We start from the raw sequence: 12,442 nt of genomic DNA on the forward strand, positions 1-12,442 counted from the left end.
TTTGATTTTTATCTTTGTTTCAGGCAGTGAACTTTAAAATTGATTAGTCACACAATTCTACTGTTTAAAAGGTATAGCACCCTTCACAGACTCCTATATGGGGCATGGTGCTGGCTGGGATCTCCACCTGCAACTAAACATACCCAGTATACTCCCTGTATGAGGCTTGTGAATAGGGTCCTCACAATGTAGCTTTAAAGATGTTTTCTGCAGTTTCTTCATCAGGGGAAATTCTTCCTCAGCTGGATCCAAGGTTTTTAAGGCCACTTTATGCTGCTCTGTCATTTTATATGACATAAAAGTGCCAGATTGGGGGTGAGGTTCTTACTCTGGATCTGGCTGAAAAATGCCAATTTGTTATGGGAAATTTATGTATGTTTGTTTTTAAATTATCAAGAAGTTTTTAGATTATGAAAACTATTTTTAGTAAAAGTATTGTATTTTGGTAACATTTTTGGTTTTCAGAGAGCAAAAATGATTGTTTTTACCAAAATCCAAACAGTTTTTGCTGAAAAAATCTTCTTCAGGTTCCTGGAAAATGTGTACCAAAATAAAATAACTGAAAAAATTGAAAAGGCGTATTTCATAGAAAAATTGTTAAACTTACAAGTTTTTGACCAGCACTAAAAAGCACTACCTTTATTTCCATTGGAAACTACGTCATATTAGAGAAATAATTCAGCTACTGCATAGCAACTGTTGGACTTCCCAGTGTTACATTTGTGTAATCCTGAAATCTGTAGAAAGCTGAGATGGACCTAGTATACTCTGTGTTATCTCAAGATTTTGGTGTCTCAGCACTAGAGAGATGCACAAACCAGGGAAAGACAAGTATTCCTTTGTCTAACTTGCCTGCCGGCCTGAGCCAGAAAGCATGCCGAGAGCTTAGCTGCCAGATCACACTCATATATGCGAGCTTGCACAAAAAGGTGATACTGTGGTAGAACATGCCTTATAACTTTTAGTTCACTGGTTAGGGCACTCAAATATGATGTAGGAGACCCCAGTTCAAATCCCCCCTCCACGTCAGAGGGAGAACAGATGTGACCTGGGATCTGTCATATCTCAGGTGAGTGTCTTAACCACTGTGGGATATTCTGATGAACATGGGTGGGAGGAGTCTTCCTCAGTCTCTTGTTGAAACTGTTCCTTTGTGGATAAATAATGAAATAATCATTAGGCGAGAAAGAGAGAGAGATACAGACTCAGTAGCTTGGTAGCTAGCACATTCGACTGGGAAATGAGATCCAGTATCCTTCTCCAATAACTTTTTAAAATTTTGTACCCACAGTGGAACAGCGTCAATGGAAGAGACAGAGGGAGCCCTGGAAAAAATATCCCACAGCTTTGTGATTGGGATCTGTCACCTCTTATGAAGTGGGTTTTAGCCCATGAAAACTTATGCCCAAATAAATTTGTTAGTCTCTAAGGTGCCACAAGGACTCCTCGTTGTTTTTGCTGATACAGACTAACATAGCTATCACTCTGAGACCTGTCACCTCTTAGGTGATCTCCTTATTTCAAATAGCTTCTTCCCCTTCAGTTGAAAGGAGATCTTGAAATAGGGTCTCCCACATCCCAGGTGAATACCTTAACCACTGGGCTAAAAGTTAAAAGGACTTCATCCTCTTCTACCCCACCACTTTCTAAAATGGCATAGGAGCCTATCTCCAAGGGAAGGTTTGCAGCTGAGAATTCCAGGGAGAGGGAGGCACCTCCCTCTAGCATGGACTTCAACACTATATCTGAGAGAAGGGTGGGACTTATTACACATCCCTCAGGTTTGGCATTTGCCATTGGCTACCTTAGGTGAGGAGTGGCTTAACATGTTGGTTTCTGTGAATCCTATTCTGAGGTGCCTATCTCTCTTAACGACTTTGTTTTGGAGCAGCTAAACCCACAAGAGGAAAGGCAATTCTTGATTTAGTCCAAAGTGGAGCTAAGGATCTTGTCCACATAGAGAATATAGCTGAACCACTTAATAATAGTGACCTTAATGTAATTAAACTTAACATCCTTGTAGGGGAAAAATACCAAAGAAACGTACCACAGTAGCATTTAACTTCAAAAAGGGAAACCACACAAAAATGAGGAAGCTAGTTAAATAGAAATTAAAAGGAACAGTCACAAAAGTGAAATGCTTGCAAGCTGCATAGGAACTATTTAAAAACACCCTAATAAAGACCTAAACTACAGGTCTATCAAATAAATAAAAAAACAGTAAGAGAAGACAAAAATGCCACCACACATAAGCAGCAGAGTAAAAGAGGCGGTAGGGGCAAAAAGACATCCTTTGAAAATTGAAAGTCAAAGCTTAATGAGGAAAAATGAAAGTAGCAAAACTGAAAGTAGCAAATCAAGTGTAAAAGTATAATTAGGCAGATCAAAAGAGAATTTGAAGAACAACTGGCAAAAGACAAACTAATAGCATTTTTTTTAAAGAATCAGTGGGGCCACTGGACAATCAAGATGCTATAGAAGCACTCAAGGAAGACTAGGTAATTGCAGAGAAGCTACATGAATTCTTTGCATTGGTCTTCACTGCGGAGGAAGTGAGGGAGATTTCTACATCTAAACATTCTTTTTAGGTGACAGATTTGAGGAATTGTCCCAGATTTAGGTGCCAGTAGAAGGCCCAAATTGAAACATTAACCAGTAATAAGTCACCAGGGAATACATGCAAAATGATGGAGTTTAAATTAGCTGTTACCACTCATTTAAGAGCTCTTGGAGTCATCGTGGCTAGTTTTCTGAAAACATGTGTTCAGCGTGCAGTCACAGTAAAAACAACAACAACAAAAAACCACACACACACAACCCTAACAGAATATAAGGAACCATTAGGGAAGGATTGATAAGAGAAAATATGATAATGCTACTATATAAATCCATGATATGCCCACATTTTGAGTACTCCATGCAGTTCTGGTTGCTTCATCACAAAAAAAAAGGGAGGGATAGCTCAGTGGTTTCAGCATTGGTCTGCTAAAACCAGGGTAGTGAGCTCAGTCCTTGAGGGAGCCACTTAGAGATCTGGGGCAAAATCAGTACTTGGTCCTGCCTAGTGAAGGCAAGGGGCTGGACTCAATTACCTTTCAGCTCTACAAGATAGGTATATCTCCATATATTATTATGTTGGAAAAGATGCAGAGAAGGGCAACAAAACTTATTAGGCGTATGGAACAGCTTCCATATGAGGAGAGATTCAGAAATTACTAAAGGGGGATATGGTAGAGGTCTGTAAAATCATGACTGATGTGGAAAAAAAGAATAAAGAATGAAGAATAAAGAAATGTTATTTACTCATTTTCATAACACAAGAAACAGGGGTCACCCAATAAATTAATAGGCAGTACTTAAAAGGAAGTACTTTTTCACACAGTGCACAGTTAATCTGTGGAATTTATTGCCAGGGAATGTTGTGATGGCCAAAAGTATAAAAGGGTTTTAAAAAAAAACACTAGATAAATTCATGGAGGATAGTTCCATCAATGGCTATAGACCATGATGTTCAGGGATATAATCTCCTGCTCTGCTAGACCCTGACTTCCAGAAGACGGAGAGGAAGACATGGATGGATCATTTGATAATTGCCCTGTTCTGTTCATTCCCTCTGAAGCATCAGGCACCAGCCAGTGTCTCAAAAGAGGACACTGGGCTACATGGATCATTGTTCTGGCCCAGTATAACCATGTTTATGTTCTTATGTTCCTCATTCATGTTAAAGAGAGCCAAGGTGCTGATATCAGGCTTTATGAATTCCAGTGATTTTCTGGGCACCTAAAAGTTAAATATGGCAATGCTCACCATCACATCATCTAAGTTCCTTTGTGAATTTAGTCCTTGGAAAATGTCTCCTTGTTCTTCTACTCTGGAGGCTTGTGAGCCATGCTGCAACTAACAAAAATCACTGGAAAAAATGTAGCAAAATATCGTGAAAAAATAAAAATAGATAAAACACTTTTAACAATTAAAATCTCAGCAAACTTAAGCAGGGTTAACTTCACTAATACCAAAATCCATGAAGTATTTATACCTTTCCTGTAGATATACACCTCTATGAACACTGACAGTCTTACAACAAATCCAAACTTAGATCCAACCTATTTAATATGTATTATTATTTTTTAAATACTATTGATTTAATTCATTTGTTGCAAACCATTTTATATTTATTTCAATAACCTTTCAATTAATTTGATATCAGATTGCTTAATTGGTGTAGGGCTTATTATTAGAAGATACTGGGTAGCTCTGCATGTGCACAGCATGTGAAGGTGAAAGTGCTATTATAAACATGTAAAACCTTAATTTTCCTAACATGCTGCCAATCATCTGAGATTGAAATTCACTGTATATTCCACAAATTTGAATTTGACTTGAATTGCTAATTACATTTTAATTGGACTCCATTCTATCTGAACTGTTAATGAAAACCAAGAAATGCTTACCGAAGATATTCCACAGATTAGCTGGTTAAGTAATGTATGCTACTTACTTGCATTAATGATCAGTGACACATTACACTGGTATTTAATTTGGTACAGACTTCATTCTGCCACTTTTTTCTTTACTTAAATCAATGTTTATTTAAAATGGGATTAGAAATTGAGATAAATGGCAGGTATAGTTGGTTTGGTTCACATAATGTGTACTTTGTGATATCACCTACTATGACAAAAGAAAATGTTTGTAGTCAATATTTCAGGTGGAGACCTATGTGTAAGGAGCTTTTCTGAAGAACAATATCTTTTGTTTTAATGGGATGTGTGGGAAGTGAAAGACTGGAAGAAGTTAATTAAGCATAGAAAATTATTTGCTTACTTTTAACAAGTGTTGCCTTCGAGCAGCCATATTGGAGTGACAAAGGTGATGAAAGGAATGCAAAGCATATGAATGGGGGCAAATTCTGATCTCTCTGAAGTCTCCCCTTTGAGGGGAAATTTGGCTGAATCAGAAAAGATTAAGATTAAGGAATGCAGGATTTGGCCAACACTCATTATACATGATTGTAGTTTACTTATCACAAAAAAGTCTATAATGACTACAATCATTACATTACCATTTTGCTAATAATATTAGATATATCACTGATATATTGAGTTATTAAATAGAGCTAACAAAATAATGTCAAATAATGACATTGCATAGTCTGCAGTTTTTACTTTATCTGCAGACCCATGGTTTAGGCTACCAGCAACTTCCAGGAACATATTGAATACTAATTAGGTGTTCAGCTTGTGCCAAGCCTTTTAATATGTTCCATGTTTTGGGGAGGTATTGAGCTAGCTCATTTATCCTCAATTAGGAGAAATGTCATTTGGCAGATTACAAAATGAGTGTAATCTGATGCAAATCAAAATTTAATAATCCCTTTTTACCTTTAAGGCTATCACTGGGGAACTGAAATACACCAACAAGGTTGCTCAGCAGTAATGTAGTTCTTTTGTTTAAGAAATCATGACTTACTTAATGTGTGAAATCAACTTAAGGGTCAGCAGATAAATGTGCTACTCAAATGCCCAACTATTTAGTTTTGGTTGTACTACAGCTTTAAAATCTACCTCAACTACTATAGATTTAAAGATTATAGTAATCCTCATGAAAATATTGCATTTTATATTGAGAAAGCCTTTATTTTGAAAAGTTTTGGTCTGAAGGCACAGGAAGTTTTTAAAGTATAGAAATTGAGATCATATGATGGTGCTGTGGAGTGTATTTGTGCTTTTACCAAGAGAACAATCAGGCTTTCATTGATGTAAACTGCAAAGCTGCCATTTACTTAAATGAAGAAGATTTTAAGTGTAAATGTAACTTTTGGGTAAGATATGGTTTAAACAATGATACTTGTATGAGATTTAAGTAATTTTATTTTGAAAATGTTATTGAACATTATAATATACAAAGAGACGTGAACAAGGGATCACAGTGATAAATTAGTTTTAAAATAAACCTTTTATCAGATTTTCAATGAAGAACATACACAAAGAACAGAATGTGAACATCACAGGCAATGAAGATTGATGCCAACAGATAAGTGGTAACAGATAAATATTTTCTGAGTGCGAACAATGGCATCATCTTCAAAACCTCAAGAGCTCTTTCCATGTGCTGTGAAATATGCTTTAGTGCTTAATAAAAAAAAACACTTAAACCATAGTTTGCTTACTAGATAAGCAAATGCGTCAAAAGATATATCAAGTCAAGTATACAGAATGACTGACCACATAGATCTAGGGGAAAATAAGTGTTGTGGATGGTGTATATTCCAGTGTGTAGCTGGGTAACAGAGTTGCGGTGAGTTTTTTGTGGATAATAGAACAAGGAGAAAAGTAGATACAGGACCCTAACAGAATAAGGTCGTATTCTGAACAATATGGATGTATGATGAAAGAGCTACAGTCATATTAGTAGATATAGTATTACATTGTTAGATGAAGTCTAATTATTTTATTTGGAGTTACATCTATATATGTGATAGGTGATTGTACCTCCTTTCCAGGGGAGGAATTGAAAAGGGGGAAGATTTATCCTAGATAATGAAGCAGCTTAATCAGCTGCTCTTCTGTAAAATTATATCGACTAGAAACCAAAGGAAAACTCTTCTTTTGAAAAACAAATTGAGCATGAGATAGAGCTGTGATCACATGTACAATGTACTGTCTCATTCTGTTCCCTTTTCTTTGTCATACTCTGTTGATCCCATGAGACTTTCATGCTTGATCTTTCATTTGCTTTTAACAAATACTTGATCTTTTAATATCTAATAAAGTAGTGTGCCTTCTGAGAAACTTAAGATTTTTGAAGTCCAAGGACATAAACTGATAGTGGAATAAAAAGTAGAGAAAGGGAGAGATATGATGTGCTCTACTAGATATTAGCATATTATTGTAGGCAGAGCAGGTAGTTCTATTTTAAAATAAGATTGCCTGACACTTTCCATTATAAGATCTTGTTTCCAGTAATTTATAGTTTTGCCAGAATTTTTCCATCTCAGGTGTCTACCTTTTTTTTTTTAAAGTTTCAATTAAAATATGTTAGCTATTTCCCATAATGAGATCAGGGGGGGAAATACATTTGTTTTGCCCATGTTAAAAAATTCTTGCAACCTTTTCATTGAGAAAACCTAGTGTCTTTGTGCATTGGAGCAGGAACTTTAAATGTGGCAGGGGAGACGCCTTTGTGTCTCGGATATGCATTTTGCCATCCCTGTAAGCATTTGCTCATATTTATCCAAGCTACAAGTCTCTGAAAACCTGAAGTGTGCACCTGCTCAGTAGAGATTTCTTAGAGTTTAGCAGCTAAATTCTCTATTTTATCTTCACTGGGCATGCTCCATCTCTACACAGCCAACCAGACTGCACCATCCCTACAGATTCACTGAGTATGCACCAGACTAGGTCTGCTGGGGCTGAAACAGACTTCTCAGTAATTGCTCCTCCCAGCCACTGGGTGCTATTGTGACACCAGGTGCTTAGGAACTAGGAGCAGGGAGACAGTTTCTCTTGTGTTCTCAATGACCCTGCTGCTGCACCTAGACCACATGATGGAGGAGGAGATGTTAGCCGGTCTCAAATATAGAGGGGTGAGAAATAGGGGAGAGGAGTTTGCAGGAGCCAGGGAGAGAGGGTAATGATCTAGCCCAGTGGTTTGCAAACTGAGGGTCGTGACCCAGTACTGGGTCATGGAATGTAAGGCACTGGGTCACAGCGGCTCTGGTGAGCACTGCCGACTGGGCCGTTAAGAGTCCCATCAGTGGTGCTGCCTGGCTAAGGCAGGCTACTTCCTACCTGTCCCGGCATCACACTGTGCCCCAGAGTCAGCCAGCAGCAGGTCTGACTCATAGGCGGTGGAGCCATGGGGCTCCACGCACTGCCTCTGCCCTGGAAACCAGCTCCACACTCCTATTGGCCCAGAACCAGCCAATGGGAGATGGGGGGTCGGTGCCTGTGGGCAAGAGCCACGAGGAGCTACTTGCGTGCCTTTGCCTAGGAGCCAGACCTGCTGCTGGCCACTTCTGGGGCAGAGCATGATCCACGGTGCCAGGACAGTCAAGAAGTCTGCCTTAGCACCCCGGCTGCAACAGTCCTCAGGCCCCCCCAGTCCACAGCCCCTTCCTGCATCCCAAACCCCTCATTCACAGCCCCACCCCAGAGCCTGCACCTCCAGTCCTGACCCCTGACCCCGTCCCACACACCAACCACCTGCCCCAGCCCAGAGCCCCCTCTCACACCCTGAACCATTCCCAGCCCCACCCCGCAGGCCTCACCTCCACATCCCAACTCTCTGCCTCAGCCCTGACCCCCTCTCACACCCCAAACCCCTCATCCCCAGCTCCGTTGGGTAGCAGGTGTTAACTAGTTTCTTCAACTGAGTTGCCAGAAAAATAGTTTGAGAGCCATGATCTAAGGGAAGAAGGAGGAATTGGATAGGAGCAAAGTAGGAGAAGGGGGAGGAGCTGGGGTGTATAGGAACAGAGAGGGGCATAGATAAGTGCCAAACATCTACAGTTTGGCTCTAAATAGTCTAACCCTGATGATTATCCAAATTTGTAGTCAATATGGTTTCATATTATAGAGGGTTTTTTTTCAATTTTCTTTTAAAAAAGATTAGGCAATTACATCCAAAAAACAACATTAATAGAATGTTAAGTTTACAAAGTCAAGCACTCCAAAGGTAGTAATTGACAGACTTAAAATTGCCAGTACAATCTGTATTTGGTCCCCCTTGTACGTATGCTTTGTGATATATTCCTTAATTACATGATCACATTCTATTTTACCATTTTTTGTCCCAACACCCCTGTTTGATTCTGCACTCAGTATGGACCTGTTCTAGGGATGAATCAGAGTTGAGTAATGAATGAGGCAGTTGTCTGCAGGACTCTTGCCTTATTTCTTGCAGAAACTGGGAGGTATGCAGCAAGTGTGACAGGTGTCATAATAAAGGCAGATGATGACACCCTGGAGAAATGGATTCAGTCCTTGTCTGTGTCAGATAGTTTCTATATGAGATCTCTGAACAGTCTCAGATTTCGCTAGACTGTCTTGCTTTGACTCCAATATCCCATGTCCCAGTTGAAGCAGAACATTTTCTGCATTCAGGGTCTCCTAGGTTGTGGGAAAAGGAAAAAGAGCCACTTTGCCCTGAGGCCCCCATTTGCAAGTCCCAAACCAAGTGGCATTGAGAACTGGTACTGCATCACTCAGATTTGGTTCAGCCACCCCTCTATCTCTGTCTGTGGAGGGACATCTGGACCATATTTGTCTGGCATTGTGACCCCATGTGCTGGGTTGCAATGCCAATCAAATATGTTCTGGCTTCCCCTCTGTCTCCATCTATGAAGGGGCGGATGGGCCAAATTTGAATGGTGCTCCATTCTGCTTTAGACACTTAAAATGTTAGCAGGTATGCTATATGATGCTGGCCAAGTTGCTTAAACAATATTTTCAGCATTGGCAGCTAATTTTGCATGCCTAAGATTTACACAAGCAATATTAATCCCAGCGTTTCCTAACTTTAAAGTGCTTGATTTTGCGACCTTGACATTCTTGTAATATAACTTCTTTTAGTAGAATTTTATGGAATTAAACATAATTGGACCTGATCCTGTAATGCTGTGGAAGTAGGGTCCCCTCCCCTAGATTTAAACACTCCCCTGTTGTGCTGGATTCCTAAATATAATAGGATTCTTTTAAAGTATTAGGTAAAAGAGATTGTCCAAGCTGTGTGAAATGCAAGGAGTAAAACATGTAGCATCTATGATGAAAAGCAAATTAGGCTTCAGACCACCAAAGATTTATGCACATAAGTAATTTTTCACACTGTGAATAATCCTACTGACAGTGATTTCAACTGACAATGGGATTCCTCACACTCGGTAAAGATACAAACACATGTAAATCTTTGCGGGATTGATGCCTTTCTTTGTAAATATCAGTAATGGAATCTAATCTATAGCAGGTAAGAATTTAATAAATGTTTTTTCTATCTATACATAAAATTATATCTGTTACATAAATTAGAAGATTAATAGAAAAGAGACTTTTTGTAAAATAAAATGAGCATTAAAGGGCAGAATTCTTGCTGGGGGGCTGCTTCTGTTGACAAACACAGGACCCAGTGAAGAGGGAGGGCCCAAGTCCCCCTACCTTCTCTCCAGCATTAAGGACTGAGGCCTCGCAATGAAGCAGGGAGTTAGAAGCCACTCACTCTAACCACTAGGCCCTGCAGGCCACCTGTTATGGAGATCATGAGGCAGATTATTTATGACTCTGATTCCCAATCTTTCTCAGGCTGTTTCTGGGACAGTGCAACAACACAGCGCCCCAGACCCTGGGCTCATCACAAAGCCAATATTTAGACTCAAGTTACTTTAAAATATGTCCTGTTTATCTAAACAATCCTCCGTCTGCCACCCACATACATATATATATATTTTTTCCATGTCTATGTGCCTTTGAAACTTGCAGGCTTGATGTAACATTAGGCTGCCTGCTGCTTTATTAACAGCACTCTTCTCTCCATTGACTCAATTCTTAATAAAACCATTGTGTTCAACATATCACAACTACTGATCATGATAATTAACTGAAATATGTTCCAGAAAATCTCTCTGGATGTAAAAGGTACTAAAGCATAAATCATTCAGTCTCATAATGATGATTTATTAGCCTTCCCATAACCTCACTCATTTTGGACTCTGAATTTTTTTTCTGTCATGGATTGTATGCTGCTAACATGTCCTTTGGATGAAAATCTGCCTGGTTCTCTACTTTACTCAGCAACCGGCTATCTTTTGATGGCTCCTGCCAGTAACATGGCTGCGACGTTGCAGAAAGAGATTACAGTGAGAGCACTCACACAGAGGCCCAATTGGCGGTGTTAAGTACAGATTTGTGGAACATATCAGAAAAGTTGTTCAACGGTTTCACACAGCAGGAAATTGTGCAGGCTTTTTCTTTGCTTTGTTATGAATTCTGTGTGGATTCATACCCAGCTGTTAGTCTGAATTTCAGGTTTGAATAAACCCACATTTCAGAGTGTCCATGAAAACCACTGCATTTCTCCTGGTCTCTGACAAAACCACGAAAATAAAAAATCTTGCAAGCTTTTGATGTGAAACCATAGGGACCCATGTTCACATGAAATCTGCTTAAATTTGCTCAAAACAGGGCTCTGGTGCTGTTGAAATTATGCCTATATTTACCACAAACTTGACTGGTCTTCATTCAGTAGCTTTTGTGATTGCTAATGAACCACAGTGAACATGGCCCAAGTTGTGAATTTGTGGGGTTTATTTTGAAATTAAAAGCAAGCTTTCTGTGATTTCTGGTTTAACTGAGAAAAGTTTTGCATATATCCATTAATAAGCCATCATAAATTTAGGAGCAAAAAATATGCCCTATACCTACCTGACAGGGGACTGTAATCTGAAAAGTAGTAACTCTCAAAAGGATTTAGGAGTCATTGCAGGCTTCCAAGTAGACAAAAGCTTCCAATGTGAAGCTATAGCAAAAAAAAAAAAGGTTAATTCGATTATTGGGTGTATAAACAGGAGAATATAAAAAACAAGTAAGGAGGTAATATTACCTCTGTATGTGTCATTGGTGAGACCACTACTGGAATACCGGGTCCACACCTTAAAAAGGATATTGAAAAATAAGGGAGTTCAAAGATGAGCTACAAATATGATCTAAGTGTTCACCAGAGGAGGACAGTTTTACTATATAGCTGAGGCTGTTTAGGAGTTCCACCATTCAAGGCTTCCCAGGAAATACTGTTTCAATACACCTCCTGGCTGTCTTGACCCTTGAGGATAGGACTGAGGACTGTTTGGACAGCCCCCAAAGTGGAGTAAGGATTGTGATCACTTCGTGCTAGTGTCGCCCAACTCTGGGGATTTATTGCCACTGGGATAACCCAGAGTATTAATTGGACCTCAAATGCTTGGATCTTATAATGCAACCTGAACAAAACTATAAACATGCTGAAATACATCTCTCTATAATGCCAAGGATTTGTACCATTGGGGATTCTGAAAATGATCAAGGCTAACACCACACAGGGCCAGGCATGATTTGGGTTTATGTATGTGTCTCAAGGAGACAGAACGTAAGTAGCTCACTTCCCATCTGCTCTCCCTACTCCTAGGCAGGAATTGGGAACAGTTTCAGACATGCAGAAGTGTATTTGACTGTCTCCCATTAGTGGTTGGCACACAGATAATAGAAATCCTACTACTACAGCAGCTAATGGAGATTGCGTTTAGCTGAAGTAAAATGTCTCCTTTAGTTTTAGACCAGAAAAGAGTGAATTATGTCCCCACTGACAGCTATGAATCATTTTGCTTTGTATATCCTGCCAAGAAATACTGTAGGTGGATAAGTAGTAACTTTTGTGCTGCTTATACATATTAAGTCCACTCGCTCAATACTGTCAT

The 12,442-nt window shown here is 39.3% G+C and overlaps 1 protein-coding gene across 1 annotated transcript in view; it reads right to left on the bottom strand.

Moving 5' to 3' along the window:
* LOC127045312 (uncharacterized) overlaps window positions 1-12,442 on the bottom strand; it is a 521,338-nt gene that overhangs the window by 214,307 nt on the left and 294,589 nt on the right. The window lies entirely within an intron of this gene.

Source organism: Gopherus flavomarginatus, chromosome 2 (assembly GCF_025201925.1).
Source record: "Gopherus flavomarginatus isolate rGopFla2 chromosome 2, rGopFla2.mat.asm, whole genome shotgun sequence".
NCBI classification, from domain to species: domain Eukaryota; kingdom Metazoa; phylum Chordata; order Testudines; family Testudinidae; genus Gopherus; species Gopherus flavomarginatus.